This window comes from Harpia harpyja, chromosome 13 (assembly GCF_026419915.1).
Source record: "Harpia harpyja isolate bHarHar1 chromosome 13, bHarHar1 primary haplotype, whole genome shotgun sequence".
In the NCBI taxonomy this organism is placed as follows: domain Eukaryota; kingdom Metazoa; phylum Chordata; class Aves; order Accipitriformes; family Accipitridae; genus Harpia; species Harpia harpyja.
In genome coordinates, this window is record NC_068952.1 from 39,973,333 (window position 1) to 39,996,660 (window position 23,328).

At 46.0% G+C, this 23,328-nt stretch overlaps 1 long non-coding RNA gene across 1 annotated transcript in view; it reads right to left on the reverse strand.

Annotated features, from left to right (window-relative positions):
- LOC128150323 (uncharacterized) overlaps positions 1 to 23,328 on the reverse strand; it is a 115,341-nt gene that overhangs the window by 44,840 nt on the left and 47,173 nt on the right. Inside the window, exon 2 of the long non-coding RNA XR_008238023.1 lies at positions 17,975 to 18,149. This is a non-coding gene — a long non-coding RNA (uncharacterized LOC128150323). The remainder of the gene's footprint in view (positions 1 to 17,974; positions 18,150 to 23,328) is intronic.

Consider the following 23,328-nt stretch of genomic DNA (forward strand, 5'->3'; position numbering starts at 1 on the left):
TGACAAGGAAGATGAACAGTAATTCTTCATCTTTTGGAGGCAGAAGCTTGCTGACTAGAGCTCCATCTGGGGATGCTACCAGGCTTGAGCAAGTGCGAGCACACTTGGGGAAGGAGGTGGGCGACGCGGGGAGGCCCCACTCTGGTCACCCATCTGCCCTGCTCACAGCCCCAGTGCAAGCACGGCTGCCGAACGGGCAGGACACGGCTCCACGCAGCCTGTATTGCGCCAGGGCTGTGCAAGGACACAAGCACTACCAAACACAAACCCCTGTGTATTTGCAGCCTCCGTGCAGTCTCATTCATACAAGGGCTCCCCAAGATTCACAGCCAGGCACAGCGTATATACATGTACACACGGGAGGACACGTGGCAGGTCACACACTCCTACATGTGGACACATGCTCGTGCATGCTGGGCTGTCCTCGGTGGACCCAGATTAATCACTACAATCCAGCTTGCCATTGAAGCAAAGAGATTTTCTGGCATGCCAGCATGCTCAAGACCCCGTTGGCTGCCCATACATCTCAGCAGTTCATCGCGAGTCAAGATTCCCTCGGTCCAGCACGGCGGATAATGCCACGCACCCCACGGGCACGCAGGATGAGTGAGCCCTTAGCATAGGCAATAGCCATTCTCCTCCCCATTTGCTTTCCAGCCCATGACGTTACTGACTGGCAGCCCTCAGAGAGAGCAATCATGGCTCTCAAATGTGCACTTCTCTCATTCCTGCTTAATTTGCTCCTAGCTGCTTTACAGAACCCCTCACCAATTAACCAATTAGTAGCTAATTTAATTTGCACTATCAGGACTGCAGCCCACTGAGTGCCATGGTGGATGTACATAGTAAGTGCTGGCTCTGCTTGCCAACCGCCACCGCCGGGTCTAGCCCGTTGCAGAGCCAGGCACAGAAAGTGGGTCATGTTCAAAGTGATGCAACCCAAATTCCAACCACCTTCCATGTCCTTCCCCGAAACGCTGAGACAAATGCTTGCCTTAGCTCTCCGATGAGACACTGAACACCTGTCTCCCAAAGCCAGCACTTCCAGATGCCCTTGCCTTCTATCTTGGGGAGACGCTGCAAGTAGAGACAATTCACAAATGTCCATTAAGCAGCAAAACCTGGTCCAGCCTGAACGGGGCTGGAGGATGGTTATTTCGGGGTTGGGTTTTTTTTTTTTTTTTGGAAGAGAGCTGGAAGTGGCATCATCTGAGTTTTTCATTTAATCTTGCACAGTGATAAAATATTTCATATAGGTATGATAAAACTTTTTGCTTTGAGTCATTTTCCTTCATTTAATTCCAATTTTTAGGCTATGTTAAATTATTGATTTCGTTATATTTTATGCAAGTTCTAGCTGCTGTCCATTTTAATATAGGGAAAAAAAAGAAACATTTTGGATTTTTCTTTCTAACACAGGATAGACAGGCAGACAGACAGATACACATATCTGTGTGCAAACCATTTCACAAATTTTCCAGAAAAGAAAATCTGTTTTCTGTTCTGATTTGAATCTAACTGATGGTACAAAATACCACTGTTCCTCAGCACCGCAGCCCCTTTGTACGAACATCAGTAACCAGACAAAGCTCAAAGCCAAGCTAGACTAGACCCTGAGGCGAGTGGCCACTGACTTAGTGCTTTGCATCAGCAACCGCTTCCCTCATTCCGCTGCCCAGCAGGAAACACAAGTGTTGGAATTGAGCAACAGGGGCTGGAGGTTGGAGTAAGTCCACAAAACCTGGGAAATCCTCAGTGCCACCCGTGCCATTTGTGTCAGCAAGACAGAGCTAGGATTCTTCCAGGAAGAAGCTCTTTTGTGAGATGCTACGAATACTGTATACGCTCCCCAAGCAGCATTACAGAGAACAGGAGCAGCCTTTTAATCAGGCTGCCGTTGTAGCACTCCCTGCCCAAGAGCCAGCCTTGGCTCATGCCTGGGGAGGTGGAGGTGCGGGGGCCAAAGCGTCACCGGTGAGCATCTGAGACGGGTCGGGAGGTTTCACCCTCCACTCCACCTGCTGCCAGAGAACACCAAGATCTTGGAGACACGGTGGGACGGGGGAAGAGATGATAGGTGGGGAGGAAACAGACCGTAATATTATGAAGCACCTGGTGAAAAACTACAAATGGATGGCTACATTTTCTGTCTACCAGGCTCTGCCTTGAAAGAGTTTTTCACTGTAATTGTAATTGATGTTTTCCTTCGTCCTTGTAAAATGGTTTAGTGGTTTGGAAATGATTTAAAGGAGGAATAAATATGCAAAACCAGAGCAGGTTTCTGTCAGGCTGCAACTCCCTTCTCTGCAGATGGACTGCAAGGCACCTTGCACAGATCGATACCTTTAGGGAACAAATAATTTTGTCTAGCTTATGTGACATCCTCAGAACATTTCTGATCTAACACTAACCTAGCCAAAGTATATTAAGTGTTGTGGGTGTTTCGTTAGATCAATTTTAGGCCCGTGCTGCTGGAAACTCATATAGGGGAGGGTTGGATTCTGTCTGTTGGCTTTGAGAACAAAGCTGTCTTAATTTTTGCTACTATTTTTCAGTTAGTAGAGGCAGCTAATGAATGAGTATGATTGCACACATCCATACTGACTCACAGGTTTCACCTACATGTTTAAAAGCTGGCTAAAACATCCCACCCTCCTTGCTGATCCAAGGGAAAGGATCTTCCTGCAGAATAAACTGGAGGAGAATCCAACTGTGGAGAATCCAGTTTACAGAGGATAAGGGGAACAGCGTAAGGAACAGTCTACCCAGCAAGTACCTCTGACTGCCTGCAAACTTAGCTGCAGATGGCAAAAAAGTGCATGTTTCTAAAGAAGGCCATTTTCAGATTTTTAGTGGTCGAGATTACTAAAGTCCTCCAGCCCATGTTATGAGGAGTTCATGAGATAAGAGCAGCAGTAGACAATCCAGAGATCCCAGGTCCCACCAAAGGACCCCACGGAATGACTTGGGACCAGCCTTCCTATGGGTTTCACCTCTCCCCATGCCATCACGACCGTCCATGCTTGGAAAGATCACACAGATGGGATCAATGAGCAGATCCCTGCGCATTTCCCTTGAGGCCTCCATGCTCCTGAAGTCTATTTCCCACATGGTCAGAAATAACCTGGATTTGATGGCTTGTCAAATATGCTGGAAAAGACTGGAGAGAGTGTTGAGAAAGGCTGGAGAGTGAGCTTTCTAGATGACAGCAGGGTGGTGGCTTACTGGCTGAGTGCCTATGGAAATGAGGATATTAATGAAGCAGAGTTTGTAATTGAATGGAATTTATTGTACAATTAACAATGTTAAGGCACCTAGAGCCTTGGATGGGTGTCTCTGTTATTTTAAATCTAAGTAAATAACTAAATTAATGCTACCCTTACTAGTTGTTTTTTTTTTGTAGCGTAGCCAAGGCCGAAGTAATTTACTAAAAATAATGAGACTGGCTCGCTGAAGACCAGCAAGACTCGTGAGACAGCTCAACGGGGTTATATTTACAAACGGATATCTTCCAGATGTCATGGTGATTGGTAGCGTTCGTGAACCAGGAGAAGAGAGAAAATAACTTTGGAGCTCGTATCTGGCCCCAACACAGGCTGCACACACACATGACTGTACACAAAGCACGTTGCCTTTGCAAACTCTGGAGGCTGCCTGGAAATGCCCTCTAGACACACCACCTTTCTGTGAAATGACTTCTCAAAAAATCACAGATAGCCCTGAGATGTTGTTGTTATTGTTGTTATTATTATTATTATTCTTTTTAAAAGTTACTTCTGAAGACTGCTGTGCTGGTGACATTCCCTTCAAACCGCAATAACTAACCTGTCACAGCCTACAAACGCTGACAATACAGCACCGTGTGGGGTTGACTTAATAAACCTCATTTACATTCATTTTGATTCACTCAGGCATTGAAAAACATTTCACAGGGAAAAAGAAATAAGTAGGAACCTCTCCAAGCTGACATGATGTTTGCTGATATGATACGAACGGACTTAATAGCAGCACGTATGAGAACATGCATTCCTTACAATATTTGCAAATGGGCTTCTTTTTATTTACTTGCAATTTTTTTTTTTCTTCTTCTCTTTTGTGCTGGCGCCACTTATACTGTGGAAGCACTGCCATGACTCCCCAATTCCCCTTTTTAGAGTTAGCCTGTAAGCTGATCTTCCTAAACTAGGACAGTCCAACACTTCCAGCGGTGAAGACCTGTCTGGGTCCTGCCTTTGAGACCCAGTAACTGGCCTACATCGTGCTGAGCAGTTGAGCTTAGCCCGGGTGGAGCTGCAGACCCCACAGGTACAGCTAACAGCCAGCCCTCCACGTCAAAGGTAGCAAGTGGCCTCTCAGGCTGTCTTGGACAAAAAACATTTGCTGACCTCTGAGCCATAGTTTTGAACATCTCACCAAAGTTGCACTTTTTTATGCTTTGTATAGCCCTTGCCTTAAACTTCCGGAATGCCTTGCATCCCTTTCCTCCTAGCCTACATTACACCACCCAGCAACACACGCCAATTCCTGTTGCAAATGTGTTACTGGGAGTTGCACTACAGCCTGCACAATGTTGGAGAAACCCACCAGGGAAAGTCAAGCGTATGAATCACAATTGGGCTAAAAGTTTATCTTACCTTGAAGAGTGATAAACACACAAGGCATGGTGTTTTTGTTATTTCTGCTGAGCTTTTTCCTGCTGACATTGGTTTAAAATAAGTTCCTCTTGATTTACGTCTAAGATCAGAATGAAACAGAACGAGTTTTAGCAGAATAGGATTCTGCAGATGAACACATGGGGCTCATTTGGTTTCTCTTATCTGATTTGCATCACATAGAGAGACAGTTTAATTTCAAGCACTGGCCCTGAGCAATTGAGAACAGGACAAAAAAACCAACCCAAACCCTGAAAAAAGTATCACAATCAAGCAAGTTGGAGAGGTATGTGGAGCTGGGAAACTATCCGGAAAGGGAAAAACAACACCACAAGACGAAAAATAATGTCAAGTGGCAAGGTATGGAGAAAAAGACTTTTTGCAATGCATGCAATCCAATGGCACTTAAGGAAAAACTCAGATCACTGAGCTATTGGGAGTAATGCTGAGTAGCCACAGCTTCCCCCCATCACGTATCATATTTGTGTGCTGGAAGCTGGAATCCAGCAAGGACATGTCATGCAAGATGGAAAACACAAAATACTTCTGTGCCACGGTGTCACGGTGTCACCGTGACACAAGGCATGTGGTTTAAGGGACTCCCTTAAATGCTCCATCTAGCCAGGATGAGATTTCTTGTAATACTTCTGCTCCTTCCCCATGAGGTACCCAAGAACCCAGCTAAGGGAGGCTCATCCCTCAGCTCAGGTTTTAGCTCCCTTTAGTTTAGGCTGTACCTTTCTACTTTAATCTACTGTCACTGCTTCAAAGGAGGAAACCCCCTTATTTTGTGCTCTGTACCTGTCTCACAAGGAGACAAAAAAAGTGCAGAAAATGAACAAAAAGAAAACCCCACTCTGCCCTGTTCAAAATGACAACTCCATCAGACCTGTCCTCTTCAATGTTGCAATTTCTGTCTGCTCCCCACAAGCGCAGGGGTTACAAACAAGATATTACAGACCTGACAACCCCAAGGACAGGGTTCAGTGTCAGAAGACTGCAATTAGAGCAGCTGCCTTGACGCAACTCCTTAGCAGCCAGGCAAAGCCTCGCAGTGCAGTTTGGCAGGCTCCCGGGGACAAGTCCCCCTGCGTGGCTCACCTTGCCTGGCAAGGCTGCAGCGGCTGCCCATTGCCTGACTAAACTGCACCAAATCCTGTGGATAAAAAGGCCTCAGAGTAAAGCAAATGATGAGTCTACCAAGAGCTTGCTTCTACACTGTCTGCAGGGTGGATCTCTACACTATGGCTTCCAGGACAGAAACACGCATGGGCTTGTCTTCTGTTTCAAAATAAAACTTTGCAAGAAATCGTGAACAAAATCAGAATTAAAGAGCTCAGAGCACAGAAAGACTCTTACAAGCTTCTGCTACCCACTGCTCGCAGCTCTGCCTGGCTCCTGCTGTCAACAGCTGTCTGACTGTAGCCTCAGAAACTGAGTAACAGCAGCAAACACTTTGTATCTGCAGCATAGACGGTGATTAAGATTCAGATGTTCCAGCATCGTCCAGGTTCAGTGGCTGCTAGTGGGTCCTTCAAAGCCAAAGTGAGAGAGAGCAGGAGAAACACAAGGAAGGCTGCTAGGGGGGTCAGCAAAGAAATATTAACTGCTCGAGGGCTCAGAGCAACCCTGGGATTCTCAACGCCCTGGTCATCAGCTCACTATTTTTAATAAGTGAAGTGTATACTGTGTATTTGTGCCGTGCAATGTTTTCATGCTGGACTCAGTGCCAAGGCTGTTTAGTTCTTGCAGTCAGCTCAGCCACAGCACAATCTCAACCAACACAGGCTATACAGAAACTGCATCCCACACAACGTGGATCTGGCCTTGCACCCCTGGTGAGCTGGCTGGGCACCCGGGCAGAGCGGCTCACGCCGAGCCTGCTCGTCTCCCTGCCCTTCCCCAGCACCAAGCCCGATGCCAGCCTGTGGTTGGGTTGCGGCTAGCTGTTTTTCAGCCTCCGAGATGTTTTCAGTCAAACACTCGGATGCGTTGTTCCCTCTCCTCCCCTTCCCTCCTTGCTCCTGCAGCCACCACCTTCTCCAGACTTGGGCAAACTGACAGAGCAACAGGATAGGGAAAATTGAGTTGTATCATTCCCCCTTGGGGAGTCTCACTTTCCTGCCTGTATTTGAAAGCGCTCATTTCCTACATCTCCTGATGAGAGTTCCTATCGACCAGTGACCCCTAAATGCCTATGCCGCTCAATAGTCCCCAGTATCTTATTGACAGGTCTATTGACAGCTCTCCCCATGCAGGAGAGCCGGGGCAGCAGCCGGCCACGAGCTGGCAAGGGCTGCTTCAGGAATAGGGACGACTGAGCCAGTATTGACACTGTAAATGGAGACAGTTTACTTAGCACGCAGGGAAGATGCATCTGTTAAGGCAGCCAATAGATTTCCCTATTGTTTAACAGCAGCTGCCTTATCGAGGAAGGGGAGTTTCCTTTGCACGGCGGCAGCGTTACCCCATAACAAACACACAGCTGCTCCCCAGGCCCTGGGCTCAGTGCTTTGATGAGCAGGGGCTCCACGGCTCGGATGAGTGGAGATGGGCAATCCCTTCCTGACTCTGTTCATGGGCCTCTGCAATATGTTCCTGCAATCAGCGATTATTTTTGTCCAGATCTTGTCAATAACCCACCAAGAACTCTCTCCTTCTCTGTTCCCGGCTCATCTGGGCTCTGGCCAAGCCCTCCCTCCTTCACTCCCAAGTGCCTGCAAGCCCTTGATCCTCCGTTACTCATGCAGTTAAGAGGAGACACTGCCCACAAAGTAGGATGAAAGCTTGAGAGCCCAGATTCACACCATCTCCCACAAACAACCGTGGAGCCCACCCTAAAAGTATCATTGTCCTGGGCTCCTTCTCCAGTCAGCAGAGAGATGCTGGCACACTGGGAGGTGCAGGGACCCCCCGGCCTCCTCGAGCTCTCCCCGCCGCTCCGCTCTGTTTGCTTTGCTCTCGCACATCTCTGTGCCAGTGCCAGGTGCAGGAGCACCACATGGAGCAGCACACGGTGTGTTTACAGTAAATCCTCCCGGCACATGCCTTCATAGCCCACCACTCATCCAGGCGAGAAGCCGAGGGGAAAAAAATGAAAGAATATTGAACTTCTAATGCACTGTAATTACCAAATGATCCTATCTCAGAAGCAATGGGGGCCCATGGGATTTATTGCTGTATTAACAGTGGTTTTCCATTGCATTACTTAATGAATAATGTCTAGGCTAATAGCACACCAAAAAAAAAAAAAAGAAAAAAAAAAGAAAAAAAGAACACAACTCCAGTGTAATTATTATTTCTTCTAATGCAGCCACTTCTTACATGAATACCCATCTCTCTTTATCGCGTTGTTGTTTAAAAAATGTTTCCTATTAAATTGCCATCGGTGTGAGGCATATATTATCGTTATTATTTTTACTTTTTCTATACAAAGATATTTTCCCACTCCCTGGCTCTCTCGCATACCCAACTGACCACTCAGTTCCCATCCATGCCCCTGGTGCCACCCTCGGCTTTGCTACCTGGGTTCTCAAAAAGCTGCAAAGATCTCAGCTGTGCAAACAGCCGAGCCTCTGTTTATTTTGGTAGCCTCACAAAATATTTATGGAGAGTTATTCGAGCAGAAAGGCTGAATGGAGATCATTGCAATGTGTCAAATTAAAGAGTGCTTAATGCTGCCTAATCTCCTGGTAATTACTGTTGTGGCAGCGGATGGCATTAGAGCTGGGTAAGAAAGCTAATGATAGTCGGATAGGAGCCTGGCTGGGTGTCAGTGCGAGGCGGGGTGGAGAGCAGGCTTCTGTCATCAGGCGGCTCCAGCAAGTGGGTCTTTTTCTCTGTATGTATTTATCAAAGGACCCCCTCGCCACTTCAGCAGCATCCTCACTCATGAACATGATTAGTTATTTGTACAGTGGCAATACACTGATCCCCCAAATACAGGTCTCAGCGCTGGGCACTGTGCATGCCTTCACAGGGAGATGGCCCATGCCCCATGGAGCTCATCATCAATTAAAACAAAGCAGACAAGGAAGCTTTATTATCTCCATTGTAGAGCTGGGGAATTCAAGTACCTAGAGACTAAGAGACCCAGCAAATAATAATAATAAATGCTACTTGGAACTGCTGATGCTTATCTGAACTTCGCAGAGTTTGTGTCACACTAATTACTGGGGCTGCGTCTGATTAGCTCGGCATTCACTTGAAGATCATTGTGCCTATCTGGGCATCCCACACTCAGATCACTGCTGCGGTTTGAGTGTCGAAACCCACCACCTGTGGGGCAAGTGGGACTTCAATCCTCAATGGCTTGTCTAGTTTTTGTCCTTGATGAGGTCAGGAGCAAGTGGAAAAGAAAAAGGGAGACAACTGGCTTGATGGGTTTCAGAGGTGCGGCTGGACCAGTCTATTTAGGGATATGTACTTAGAACTACCAAGTAGTTATTGAACACATTTCCAAGTAAACACTGATTTTGTTCCTTAAAGACTCTTCTTTCTCTGTTTAATCGTAATCCTGGTTTTGCAACAGCAAACACATTGCCCTGGCAACAAGCTGTTATGTCAGAAGAAGGTGGTTCTGACATCTTCAGGGGAATAAGTAGGAGCAGCTGATGAACCCCAGAGCAAGGAAGATTCATACTTTGATGCCAACTACCTAGTACCAGCACTGGAAAGAGAACTGTGAGCTCTCCCAGATGCACGGCCCCAGACAGGGCATAGTTTCTGGGCACAAAGATGTGACTCAGCATTTTCCCCATCATCAGTAGCTCTACAGTACCACAAGTGCTATGGCAAGTCAACCCCTTGCAAATTCGGTTCTTGGGCACATGTCTTCTCTCCTACCACTAACTGCACACTGAAGCTGCAGCCCAAGATTGTGGCTAACATCAACCATCCCAGGAACTTACTGAGAGCCTTAGGACTCTCCATCTCCCACTGCCTGTAGGTCAGGACCTGGGGAGAAGCCATGTGGTTCAGGGCAGAAGGCGGTGGGGAGGGATACGGGAAAGGGCTCGACGGGAAAGAGGAGGGAGGGATGAACCGGTCTGTTCCAGTTACGGAGCTCAGCAAGCGAGAGGTTCATCATTAACTGTCAAACAGCGGTTTTAATCAGCCCTGCTCCTCGGCGGAAGATAGATTTAATATCAAGGCACATTTTCAGAGCCATTAGTTTAATTATGACAGGTGTCTGCAAACTGGATGGCTCCGCTTTCAAGCTATGAATGACAGCGTTTAATTCTCTGGGCCCACGGGGGCCACTAGGGTACTTTACAAAAATGAGCTTCCATTAAAGCATAAGTGTTTCTTTCTTTCTTCCTCCCTTTCTTTTTTTATACATATATAAATATATATTTCTCTCCTTTTGCTCTCTCTTCTCGGCATGCTACAAAATGAGAGCTGATCAGAAAATTGCCCTTTAGTGGAAGGCAAAATAATTTTCCTTGCGCATTAGGACTTATATTACAGGTTAGGAAGGCTGTGCCCCGTGTTCTCTGACCAGGCAGAAGCACAGCAATTTGCTGCTTAACCTTTCCATTATCCATCTGCCTTCAGTATTTTCCCAATAAATAAGTAAATAAACAATAATAACAAATAATGGAAGCTTTGGATGTCTATAGGATGCTGCTTACCCCAAGCAGAGACTAAAGCCAGGTTACTCCAAGTCCCTCCAGGTCTGCTGGTGGAAGTTTGCCTTGCTTCAGCATCCAGCTTGGGCTAAGATGTGTGCTGCACACCTCCCACCTCTGTAACCAGCACCGTGTCAGATGAGGAAGGTACATGTAGTGTTCGTCTCCTTCAGTGTTCAGCTGATACAGGCTTTCCCGATCAGAGCACTTCATATGCATCTATTTTAGGCACCAAAAAGCTTTCCCCTTGCCCTTGTTCCCTAAAAAAGAGAGGTTTTACATGGCCATGCTTGGGGCAGGGAGGGGTAAACCTGTTGGGACTTTTGCAACTTTTGGGAAGTTTGGATTAGCTTTGATAATGGAAATGTAGGGGGTCAGCAGAGCTATAGGCCTCAAAGGTCACTAAGTTTTAAGGAAAGTAACAGATAAGGAGAAGAAAGACAAGGTATGAATGAACTGGCAGAAAGGGTAGTAGTGTGAGCCTGTGTATTAAAAGACACCAAAGACCCAGTACAGAAAGACTCCCAGTCAGGGCAAAAGGTTCAGATGAAGCTTGTAAAACATCCAAACGCCCCTAATCAACAGAAAAGTCAACATGACAATTTTTTTTTTCAGTTCTGTTACCCAGAGAACTAGTTGTTTTAGACCACTCTTCACACAGAAGCAGCAAAGGTTTCCACTGCCCTTCCTGTGGTTATCAGACAGCCTTTGTCTGCTGCAGTCCCTTACACATGAGCTTTTCAGAGCCCTTTCAGAGCGACAGCATTAGATTTCCAGAGGATCTAGGACTTTCAACATCTCCTGCCAGACAGCCAGAAGCACTCCATCTCTAAGACATACCCCACAGGCTGAGCTCATTTTAAGGACTGGGTTGTTTTGTAAACCTAACTCCAGCTGGCCCTATTATTTAGCACTCAGCTTTTGGAAGTGTTTCTTAAAATCAGGACTCCAGGCTGGCTGCATTAAAGTGAGGCAGCAAAGTAACTCACCCAGTCACACCTCCTGCGCCCAGGCTGGGGTCCAAGTAGATGGACTCGTGATGGAAAGCCCTTTGCTGGCTGACTTGGCTTGTTACTTGGATGGTACCAAGTGGAGCTTACATTTACATTTTAAGAAAATTGAAGTACTTGGTGATCCTCCAGACACAAACAACATTATAATCCAGCTTACAAAGGAAGAAACAGAGGTGAAGAGAGAGGGGAGACTTGTCCTACCTCTCAGGGTGACAGGGTACTATGCCTGGCTTGCCAGCTCCCTGTCTCCACCCTGCATTTTTTTTTTTGAATATGCAGTACAGCTCTGAAAAGCCCTTACTGCAATGCCTCAAGCATTGCCCTGTGCTTTCACCCCAGCCCTGGCAGTTTATCAACACATGGCTGACAGTGCCAAATGCCTCGCTTTCCCTGGCAGAGCTACCCCTTTTGCTCACATTTCCCCAGGGGGTGGATGGACATTGTCTCCCTAGTTGGCTCCCTTTGTCCCATCATATCCCACTGGGGACATGTCCCGGGACAGCACATGGGTGATGACAGGAAGAACAGGAGCCGGACTGAGCCTTGACCTCCCCTGGGCAGTGTACAGGTTGTACCCGGAGCAGCGTGTGGCCCTGCATCGCGCTGCTATCCTGGCTGTACAGTGACCTCTGCTGCAGAGCAAAGCAGCTACCAGCTACACACGCAGGAAGCTACAGCTGACGTGCATCTCTGGAGGAAGGGAGCAGCTCACACCTAGATGCTACCTCAATCTCCTGCAAGAGTCTTCTGGCCTTTTTTTCAACACCCTAAGTTCCTGTTGTGCCTGCCTGTAACCTTCTTGCCTTGTTCTTGGGTCCTGCAAGGGCAGACCCATCATATGTCAGCTCCCCAATTTCTGCTGGGAGCCCCAGAGAGAAGAAAAGGAAATTAAAAGGTATGGTGATGACTGCTGTGCTCAGACTACCTGGGACATGCTGCAAATAGCTTCTCAGCAAAATAAGCATTTCACCAGTTCTCCCAAGACAAAATGAATCTAGACCAGGTTACCTCAGAGTTTTGCCCCAGCATCCCAACCTTGCCCTGCTACTCTGCCATCCACTAGCATCACCGTCTTCGCTGTGCAGCTCTGCAATGAAACTAGCTTGAAATTTTCCCAGGCAACACTCCTCTGTAGGAAAATACCAGCCTGGCACACTGCAGTGCTCCCTAGGCTGGGCTGGTTTCAGAAGAGTGCTGACACAGCAGCGGCCAGGGATTGAGCAGAGCCTGCCAGTTTTTCAGCCTGGCTTGGCTGCCCCAGGAGCCCAGGCTGCCTGGCTCCAAGGTCTCTCAGCAAGAGGACAGCCCTAGACCAGGGTTTGTCGGCACGAGGAGCCCCCAAGGCCCTTACTTCCAGCCTCTGTGCAGTCTGGAGTCTTTCAGAGTGTTTCTAAAAGGTCAAAAGGAAATATCACTTCTACTTTTTCCCAAGTCTGATTTTGAAACATTTAAGTCTCCAGCCGGCCCTAAATGCTGTTATTTCTTACTCCTAATTCACAGGGTCCCTTGTTATGTCCACACGTCCGTGACCTTTCTGTCATGTGTTTAGGAGTTGATGAATGGTAGTTAAGGCATGCCAAACTCATTCCACTTGTGAGACAAACCACACCAGTCTCAAAGGGCATCAGGGAAATCACGTCTCATCCAGCCCTTCTAGCCCCTGCTCTAAGCACAAGAGACATCATTTTAGGTCTCCCCTGGTATAAACCAGCAGAGCTCCAGGTAGAGACTACTGAACTATGCTGATTTATGCTAGCTCAGTATCTAGCAGAGACTCCTGGAGACCTGCCTTGAGCACTGATAGGATGTTAGTCTTTTGGGACTTTTTTTTTTTTTCCCATCCATTTATACAATGAACTTGTTTAAGTAATGTTGCCAAACTCATGCATGCGAGCTGGTCTAGATAGATACTGGCATTCCATACTTAAAGAGGCTTATAGACTCATAGAGGGATTTTAAAAAGCATCTAGGTGATGGAGGCACCCAGCATGAACCGTTTTTAAATGGAAATCAGATGCATAATGTGTTTCAGAGCTTTTGTATAGCCCTCTAGCATCTAGTCACCTCTTACATCCACAGCTGCTTTGTAAACATGGCCTGTGGGTGCTAAACTCCAGAAAGCCACTGGGATTTCATGGGAAAGAGACATTTTCAAGATCCATGACCAAAGTTAACAGCAAAGTTGATTCAATTTCTGCACGACTTTCCAATTCCTTAAACAAAAAATGAACAATGTGTTTCTCAAGAACACAGTCCTCCCCCCCTTCCTTTTCATCCTGTTTGGAAGTGCCTCTGCCTTTGTTCCTCCCCAGAAGGGGTCTGGCAGGTTCTAGCGCAGGAGGAACTTGGGAGAAACAGCAGAAGTTATTTAAGTCCAAACACATAAAATTACACATATTCAAAACAAAGACCATGGGAACTTGGCAGAAGGAGAGGGTGTCTAAGTTACCAAAGCAGCCATAACTCAAGAGCTGACAAATGATGTGGGTTTGAAATGAGTATTTATTCTGGTATTTAATAATACAAATCCAGAGTGTGGAAACTACTATACTGCTACATCACATTGTCTTTAGTGCCTCCAAGTCACTGAGGGCTATGAGGACCAAGCACTGTTGTGGTTTATACAATTCAATGCCTTTCTTACAATGTTTTGCTGCAGAAAAATACATAATCAGCAGGGAAAGGGATTCCCCTGCTAGTTTCTAGGCTAGCATTGTTTCTGAAACTTTGGAGCTCACAGAGGCATTGAATAGCGCAGGGAAACTTATGTCAGAGAAAGCCTACCAGCTCCAAATCAATCTTTCTATCCCTGTGTTGAAAGTTACATCTCCAAAACTTCTCAGCTTTAGAGTAAATCTAACTCAAGTTAGTGGCACTGAGTATTTTCTCACCATGTGGTGGCATCTCACCAGCAATCCAGCTGTGCAGAACCACAAATGGCACATGGGCCGGCACTGGACGGAGGACGGGATGTTCGGTTATGCAAGTTCCTTACTTCATCCCACAGAGGAAGAGAGTAACAATACTGAGCTTCCACTGCAAAAAGCCTAAAAAGTGATGGTCAGCAGCTCAGCTGAAGATATTTCTGTTTTTCTTTTTCCTATTATTGTAGCAATGAACCTGAGCTAGGGAATTTGGGTCTAAATTCAGTCCAATTTTTATTTCAGTTTGTTGGTCCTTAATGGGTCTCTGAAACTTATAGGGAGCAGCATTTCCCTGAGCGAGCAGCAGTTTGATTAGACTCACCCCAGGATGCTGGGTGCTCTCACTACTGAGAGCTTCCTTGAATCATCTTTTAATGCATAAGACCTTCAGGGAAGTTTGGATCCTTGAGAGATTCTGGCCTGATTTTGTAGAACTAAGTAGTGGGGGTTTAAGGTCAAATCATCATATCAGGTGTTTATTGCAGTCGCTGCTACCGCACGAAATTTGCTGAGAAGAGGATGTTCTGCCCCAGGCCCAGGCAGAGGCATTATTTCAGGTTACCCTGGGATTAGGCAAATGTAAAACAACAGCCTATGTTCATGCCTTGTGGGTTGCTGCGTATTTTTTTCTGCATGTTCAGTAGGCTTTTTGTATTTTATTTTAAATGGAAACCAAATTATAGACTACCATATTTCTGTTTTTCTAGTGAATACTGTTGTAATGACCAATTGCTACAGGAATTCACCTCTAATAAACCCAGCCTAAGTGAATGCAGAAAGGAATCTATTGTTTTAAATGTATAATAATGGGGAAAAAGGTTTTTAGGACTCTCTATGACCTTTAAAAGGAAGCTCAGAAAGTGGCTGGACAAAGTAAACAGAAAGATTCCTAGGAAGAAGCTGTCTGCAGTGGATGCCTTTCCTATGAGATGGATTAATTGAAGCTCAGGTAGAGATTCTCACATCCACTACATTGGAAACATCCCACGGGGGCAGATGGAGGACTAGCCATTTCAAAAGAAAGTGTGTCTACTGGTTGCTGCAGGCTGATAATAGTAGCTTTGGTTTAACTACAAATTAAATATACAACAAAGAACACCGAAATCAATATGATTTGACTTTGTTTTGGAGAAGAAATGATGGATTCAGTTTCCTTTCCTTAACCCACCCTCAAGACTTATAGTACTGTCAGTAGGAAACAGGGCCCAACAGACAAACCCCACTCATTCAGTATTGATCCACACATGGGGTTAGTTTGGGGGGGAGTAACAAATATGGGTGGGTCAGAACTGACATCTAAAGCAGGACTCAAAAGGCTTACAAACGGCCAGACATTTAGAACTTCTTAGCACCCAATAACCCCAGTAGTTCACACCACATCTGAACAGCCTGTTTAGGCAACCAGACTGCAGCTAGCACTAGAAATTACAAATCCCTGACCTGGCTCAGCAAAGAATACCTAAAAACATGCCATTTGGAGTCCAGCAGTCACAGCAAGGTGCTGGCTTTCTGACAAGGTCCCCACACCTCGGGAAGGAAGGCCAGCCTTCCTGAGCCTGCAGGCTGCCTACCAACATTTTCCAATGGCCAGAAGCCACCAGCCACATACCACCTACCTCGGAAAGCCTGTTACTGGCTGCAGACGAAGGCCCAGACCAGGAATTGCACATAGCTCACCCAAATTCAATCGTAATAAGTAAGAGAGACTACAAATGCTCCCAGCAAGTGATGAAATCATTGAAGTTATACCCCTTCACGTTGAGTGCTGGCAACAGACAAGTGTACCCCACTCTTCAGAAGCCTTCTGTGAATGCTCTGAGTGAATGGCAGGGAATCTGTATGTTCCAGGACACTTCCCTGCCATTAATATTGCCGAGTATGCACAGGGTATTTGAAGGTGCCTGCAAGCAAGACTCCATTGTCCCCAAAGCCAATCTGATGCCAAGGAATACCCTCACTGTGTTGCAGTCCACCACTTCAGCCCTGCTGGTGTGAGTGCAGGAATTGGTCTGCTCCTCCTCAAAGCACAGCAGCAACCGCTGACGTTTACAGCTGCCATTGAGGCACCAGAGCTTCAATAACAGGGTACTGAACTTCTTGGACACAGGAGTTAACTAACTTACACTAGGTAAAATTAACACAAGGCTTAGGCACCACACAACTCTTGCCTGAGCCCTCCAGAACCAGTAAGGAGATCCCTAAACCTTGTGTTTGCTTTTGCTATGGGGATGAACTTTACCCCCAGCAAAGAGTTCATGGTGCTTGACAGCCAGCTGGGTACTTATTGCCACAACTAAACAAAAGTAAATAAAACAAAGCAAAAAATGGTTGTCACATTGCAAAGTGGTATTAACTACCCGGTGGAGAAACCACTAAATGTTTCTGTGGAGAGCCACTGAAAGAACACGTCAATGTGGTTTTTCATTTCCTTCACCTTAAATGCTATGAAGAATCAAGTGAGGAACAGTATTTGGACTATCCAGCCTTCAAATGCATTACCAAAAAAGAAGACCAGCATTAATATCTATGCACTGCCATCACAAAGAAATAAAATGTTGCAGATCCCAGGACCTGGGAGATGCTCTGAGCATTATTACTTTTTGGCTGGGAAAGCTGCTTAAGCGCATGAAAGGCCTATTCTTAAAAATTCGGCCTGCAACAAGGGATATACCAGTACATTTGTGAACCAGCTTTTCAAAGGCAGCAGGCCTTCTTCCCTTCCTCTTCTCCATAGAGACAACACATAGCAAAACTACATAAATTATCAGCTAAGCCATGAAAAAGCATCTTCCCAAGAAAATGCAAGGATTACAGCAAACACTAGGAAATGAAACTGTGCTTGAGAAATACAATTGCATCAAGACCAAGCAGCTGAAGAATCAGTATTGATGAGATATAGGTGGTCAGACAAGAGTGGTACTAATCCTTGAGCCACTTGCCACCAGAAGCCCCATTTATCCTCTGGAAAGGACTTAGAGGGGATTATACTGGCTTAGTGTAGTTTGAGGTTCCTCTGCACTGGGTGCATGGCAGTCTAGGAGATGCTCACTGACCAGCTTGGACATTGAAGTTAGGGCAGTTGCTTCTCAGGTACATGCTCCTCATGGTGGGAGAGGTTTTTCTTTCTGGAGAATGATGCAAGGAAGCCACAGCAGCCTGTGGAGGACCCTCTCTCCCTACTTTGGCTGCAGAGAGAGCCTGGGGAGCACTAGACACAAGTAAGGGTCTCTGCAGCCTCTCATCTGTGGCCAGACACCTAGGCCACAGACACCTTCAGTGCACTCAGATAAAAATAAACTGAGGACTGTCACAGAGAAGAAACTGGTGGAACAAAGCTTGAAAAATCCCTAAAGGCTTCAAGCAAACACAGCCCCATATTACTATTTCTGTAGTATCTCATTATTTAAGTCAAAACACATGATTTTAAGAAAGCTGACTCAGGGCTTTTAATGCTTGGGGTTGCCAACACTGTATGTGCACAGATACTTTCAGAGGTTCTGATCACCTGCAATTCACACCAAATTGTGGGCAGCTAGCACTTAAAACAGCAAGCCTGTGATTTTATACGCAATTGCTGTTTTATTTCCTGCTTTCTGTTCTGACCTTGATACTTTTGTGGTTCCAGATAGATACAGCAAACGGAAAAAACCCCACCATTTTGGTCCCATGCAAAGCTGTTGTATCTCAGAAGAAGTGGTGAATTTTTATGCCTGGTGGCAAATACACAACCCATAATCCCAAGTAAAAAGTGTTACCTGTGGCAAACAGGCTTCTGCAGCAGCACAGGGACATGTTCCCTCGGAGAAACTGGCAGGAATTTTCTTAAGGTCAAGCTCTGACTCCAGGAGGGACAATACCAGATTTTACAGGCTGGCAAGCAGTCGCCTTGTTGCTATTCAGAGCAGTATGAGCTTGTTCATTTGTCTTTCACTGTAGTTAAAAAAGAAAATAATAAAAAAAAAAAAAAAAAGACACATCAACGCAACTACAAAGATCAACTCTCCAGAAAGAAAGCTACAATATATAGGTTACAGTTTCCTGCTAAAACAAACCCCCTCACAGTATGATTTCATAGGCCATGCTAATTATTTTTAGGGCAAGCATAATAAAACCCAGGTGATTTGCCTTTAGCAATTTCTTCTTATCTTCACACAGCTCTGGATCACTTACCCACATGGCAAGCAATTACAATGAGCCCTGCAGTTCTTAACAGACATCTTTTGTCGAAACCCGGCAAGAGTACACAAAGGTTAATATGCTTTTGCACTACAAAAATCTGGGCATTGTCTTGTGTATTGTAAGACGTGCTTGTGACATGCTGAATTCAGCTGATTTACAAGATCAGCAAAACAGAAGGTTTTCCCACTGGGAGCCTTTTTCTAACTATTTCCTCATCAGGATGTTGGCGTGCAGGAGTCTGATTTGCCATGCGTCTGCTAGGAGCGTGGAGCAGCGTTTCCAGCCAGGCGTACATCCCTCCCCTCGCCCTCTCTCTCGCACACGCAGACTAGCACACACTGTAGTGCTCTGTGCTGCCAGCCAGGCTGCCATCCAGCTCGCCTTGGCTGGAGAGGTAGATTCCTAATGCAGCGGTGGTGATAACATAGAAAACCAAAATCTCCCCGCACCATTGCCCTCCACTTCCCACCTCCCACACATAACAAGCAACATTCATTCCGGCCTGTTTGGGATAAGCTGGGGCTGCCACTGTTACTGCTGGGCTGAGTCCTCCTCTGACTTCAGGAGATGGGGTGTGAGTGGGTGCAGACATATGAACCTTTCCTGATTGCTCTGAACTCGAGAGAGGAACATCTCAAACCCCTGCCATATTGCTGGATATGAAGAGGAGGTTACAAGAGAGTCCCAGCCCACTTTTTTCTGGGGAGCTAGGATATCTCAGACTCAGGCCTTCAAGCATAAACCTGCTCTTATGTTGCGTTCCATGGGTCCCCAGCTAGGAAAAGTACATTTTGTTGGACTAGGTTGAGCCCCTGCTTTCATATTTACATCCTACCAGCCCTAGCGATGGGCACAAACGTAGGTGGGGGAAAATAAAGCTTGGTTTAAAATGCGGAAGACCCACAGAATTCCAGAGCTTTCCCATGGTCCTTATCCATAAATGCAGTATCATTAGAGAGGTTTCACGTTCTCGGGTCCAGCCTCCACCAAGTTCACTGTCCAGTCAGCTTTCTTGTCTTTGTTTATCACCAGATGAGCTGCGTTTGCCAAACTCATTCAGTGCTAAGCACTGCTCTGGGCAGATGTGTTGCCTTTCATTTGCTACTCTTGATGCAGTCTGGGCTGGTAGAGCAAAGCTCCTGAGTGGTCTGCTTCCCTACATGTCCTTGTCCACACATCCACTGGTGTCCAACTGACAGAGCAGGGAGAAGTCTCCTCAACCCAGAGGGATGTCAGGGCCAGTCTTCTCACCTTCAGAGACTACAGCCAGTGTCTCTCGATGGCAGGACATACCCAGCAAGAAAGATCCAGGCCAGGCCATGGAGAAGCTGCTGAGACCTGGCTGACCGTTCTCCTCCTTCTGCTTTGCCTCTGCTCCAAAGCATCTGGTGCTTAGGTCCCAGTCACTGACAGTGAAACATAAGTGGGACATTGTGTGAGGGGGCAAACATGGGAAAAGGAGGAGAGAAGTTAATTTATTCTGTAGTGCAGGGCACTTGGGGCTGCTTTTATTAGATGATTGTGTGTCTCTCTGTAGGGTATTAAATGTAACATACATTTAAGCTAATTCTGGGGTGCCTAAAGAGTAGAGACAGAAGATGTTTCCTCAGCATTTATTTACATCAAAATATATATTTGTATTGATGAAGTATTGGCTGTCAGGCTACCAACAGAAAATCACTCTTGATGCAATAAAACTCACAGCCTGTTCAGCTCTGCTAACAGTAACCCTACCCCAGCATTTAATTACAATTTCCACACTGAGAAAACCAACCCAGCTTGATAGGAAGGGAAAATATCCACCAGCACCATAGGATCCTACACCACAGGGTCCCAACATGTCTCTCAACAAGCCATTTACAGGAGGAGAAGCCTGTTGTATGGTGTAAAAAAATAATTAAAAAAACCTTCAGAAGGGTTGGCAGCATAAAAATTTCTGGCTCTGTCATCTCTCTGTTTCTGCGAGCAGCAAAAGATCCATAATTCTCACACTTAATGTAATTCCAAGGCATCTAAAGTGATTTACAGTCAGTTTACTCAATACTTTCAGCTTTATTTAATGTAACAGTTATGGCACATAAAAAGTTTATTGAAAATCCTTTGGGAGTATGATTGAGTAAGAAACAGTCATTGCTAATACCATTACAAGAGCTGAAGAGAAGGATCCCAGCATGTTCTCTCAGTGACCTTTATGGCTCTGTGATCCAGGGTTACACCAGGAAATCCTCTCCTGCTCTCAGAAGGGAAAGGTGCCACGTTGCCTTCTTCCCTCGTGGGGAGCAAACAGCTTGGGAGGCACTTATCTGCCACGCAGAGCCCTGGGTCGGCTCTGCCTCGGCAGCAGGATGGGAAGGAAAGGAAGTTCTGGGAAGCTGAGGGGGGAGGAATTTCCCTCCTGCCAAATGCACTCATTTATGCACTTATTTATTTTCATATTTGCCATTTGCAGGCAGAGCTGAATCTCTCCTCTAAAGAGCAGAGGAGTTGTTTTGGGTGGGGTTGGGATGAAAACAGGGTTGCAGTAGAGTAAAATTGCATGGATCCTTCCCAGCTCAGCTCCCTGAGGTGCCATTGACTCTTTCAGCATCACCAGTCTGTTAAGCTTCTCCCCAAATGTGAAATTGCAAAAGATGTTAATTTGCCTTAGCAATTAACAAACATTACTTTTACTATCATTATAGCAATAACTATAATTTAATAATTGCCAACACTGTTAGTGATAACATCCACAGTGGTGAGCATATCTCAACATCAATTTTTGTTGGATATTCTTGCAGTGTTGGCAGCCCACCATGGTTGCCTGAAACAACAGAAGATTCACATTTATCTTAAAAGGGTAGAAGATGAGCATACTAATTATTACTGTCACTTTGGCAGCACCTAGAAGCTCCAGTCACAGACTAAACGCAGACTGTCCACATGGCATAAATATAAAATGCTACAATCCCTCCTGAGGACACTGGAGTGAGCACTCAGTTTCTCTATCCCTTGTGCCATGCTGAATGCAGGCTTCAAAGGAAGACTTCAGCGTGGCTAGCGCCTAGCTCCATGTGCAGTCTCTGATGTTCAGGGAGATATGGGCAGAAAGTGCAACCTTTCCTTCAGCTGGGGTATTTCCAAGATCTCTTTTCTCAAACCTGCTTTCACACACAGTCAGAGCTTGTTTGCAAGCAACCAGTATTTTCCAGGAATCAGAGGTGAAAGGTGTATCATGTGAAGGTGGGGAGAGCCAGCAAAACAAAAAATAAAAAGTGCACTGAATAAACTGGAATAAATAGACAGTAAAAGAAAAACATGTTCCACATGTGCCTGTTCCATAAACAGAAAAAAGGTTACATTTTTTAGATAAGGCAACTGTGATGGATTGTTTAGCTGTATTTGTCAATCAAGTATTAAGACTTGCAGAATTAAAATCAGTGCAGTTCAGAGATGGATTCCAAGCTCTCCAAAACATCAGGTTTGGCATTTAGATAGCTATCAAGCTATCATCTCTAGACAGACAAACAGATAGATGGATGGATGATTTGGAGAAAAAGATGGAGACATTCTTTCAAGACTTTTTTTTTTTTCCAAGACATGATTTGCTTGTGCCAAGAATTCAGCCTGGGGAAAAGTCCAAATGTAGCATTTCCTCTAGCTTAAACTGGGGCTTGGCCCAAACCAAACTTTGGCTCCAAAGACCTGCTCTCTGCAGGGACATGGAGAACAGGATTTGGTGCCTCTAGCCCACCCCTGTGTTAGCAGAACAGAGATGTGCATCATTAGAGGAATGGACACCTGCCTTTGCCCCCAGAAACACCATTTACAGGTGCCCAAATGTTAATGCTGAACAGATGGGTGCGAGAAAAGCAGCATTTCATGCTGGAACTGGCAGAGCAGACTCCAACAAGTCCACTATTGTTAGACAGAAATTCCTAGAAACAGATGCAGCAAATTCAGTGCTTTAGAGCCAGTTCTGGAGTTTGGGGTCTGCTGGGAGAAGACTGTGTAGCTTATGGATTAATGTACTATTATTACATTACTCTTTAAGCTTCAAAGGTCTGCCAGGAAACCTAAGCCTACTATCTATTGAATGACATTTTAAGAACAAATAATACATTAATATATTTAATTTGAGAATAAACACATACATTATAGGAAGGGATTTTGTCTATGCTGATAAGTCAGTGCCTGACCTTTCCATTGCAATCCCCGGGTGCTGAGCCATAGAGGACCTCTTCCAGGAACCTTTGCTATCGGCTGCAAGGCAAGAGCCTTAACGCTGGTCCTGCCGGCTCAAAACTGCAGCTGACGCACTGTTTGGAAATGGGAGCTTAGCCGTAATTATCCCTTCAACACTAATCTACAGCTACACTAAATCTTGTTGCCTCAAATTAGTTAATCAATTAAGTGTCAAACCACAAAATGTTAGTGATTGTGGCCTGAATTTATTGCCTTGGCACATGCTTCCATCTGCTGCCTCTCTCCTTTACTCAGGTTCTGCTGCTGGAAAACTCTGGGGCAGGCGCTTCCTCTGTCTCATTAGGGAAGGGTTAATGAGGCCAGGCTACCCTGCCCCAGAAAGAAATGGGTTGGAAATGCAAAGTTGTGCACCTAGGGAGGAATAACCCCATGCACCAGGATATGCTGGGTCCACCCAGCTGGAAAGCAGCTTGGCAGGAAAGGACCTGGGGGTCCTGGTGGACACCAAGCTGAACCAGCAACGAGCCAGCAATGTGCCCTTGCCACAAAGGCGGCTAACGGTATCCTGGACTGCAGTAGGCAAAGCACTGCCAGCAGGTCGAGGGAGGTGATCCTTCCCCTCCGCTCAGCCCTGGTGAGGCCACACCTGGAGTAGTGTGTCCAGTTCTGGGCTCCCCGTTACAAGAGAGACATGGACATACTGGAGAGAGTCCAACAAAGGACCACGAAGACGATTAAGGGACTGGAG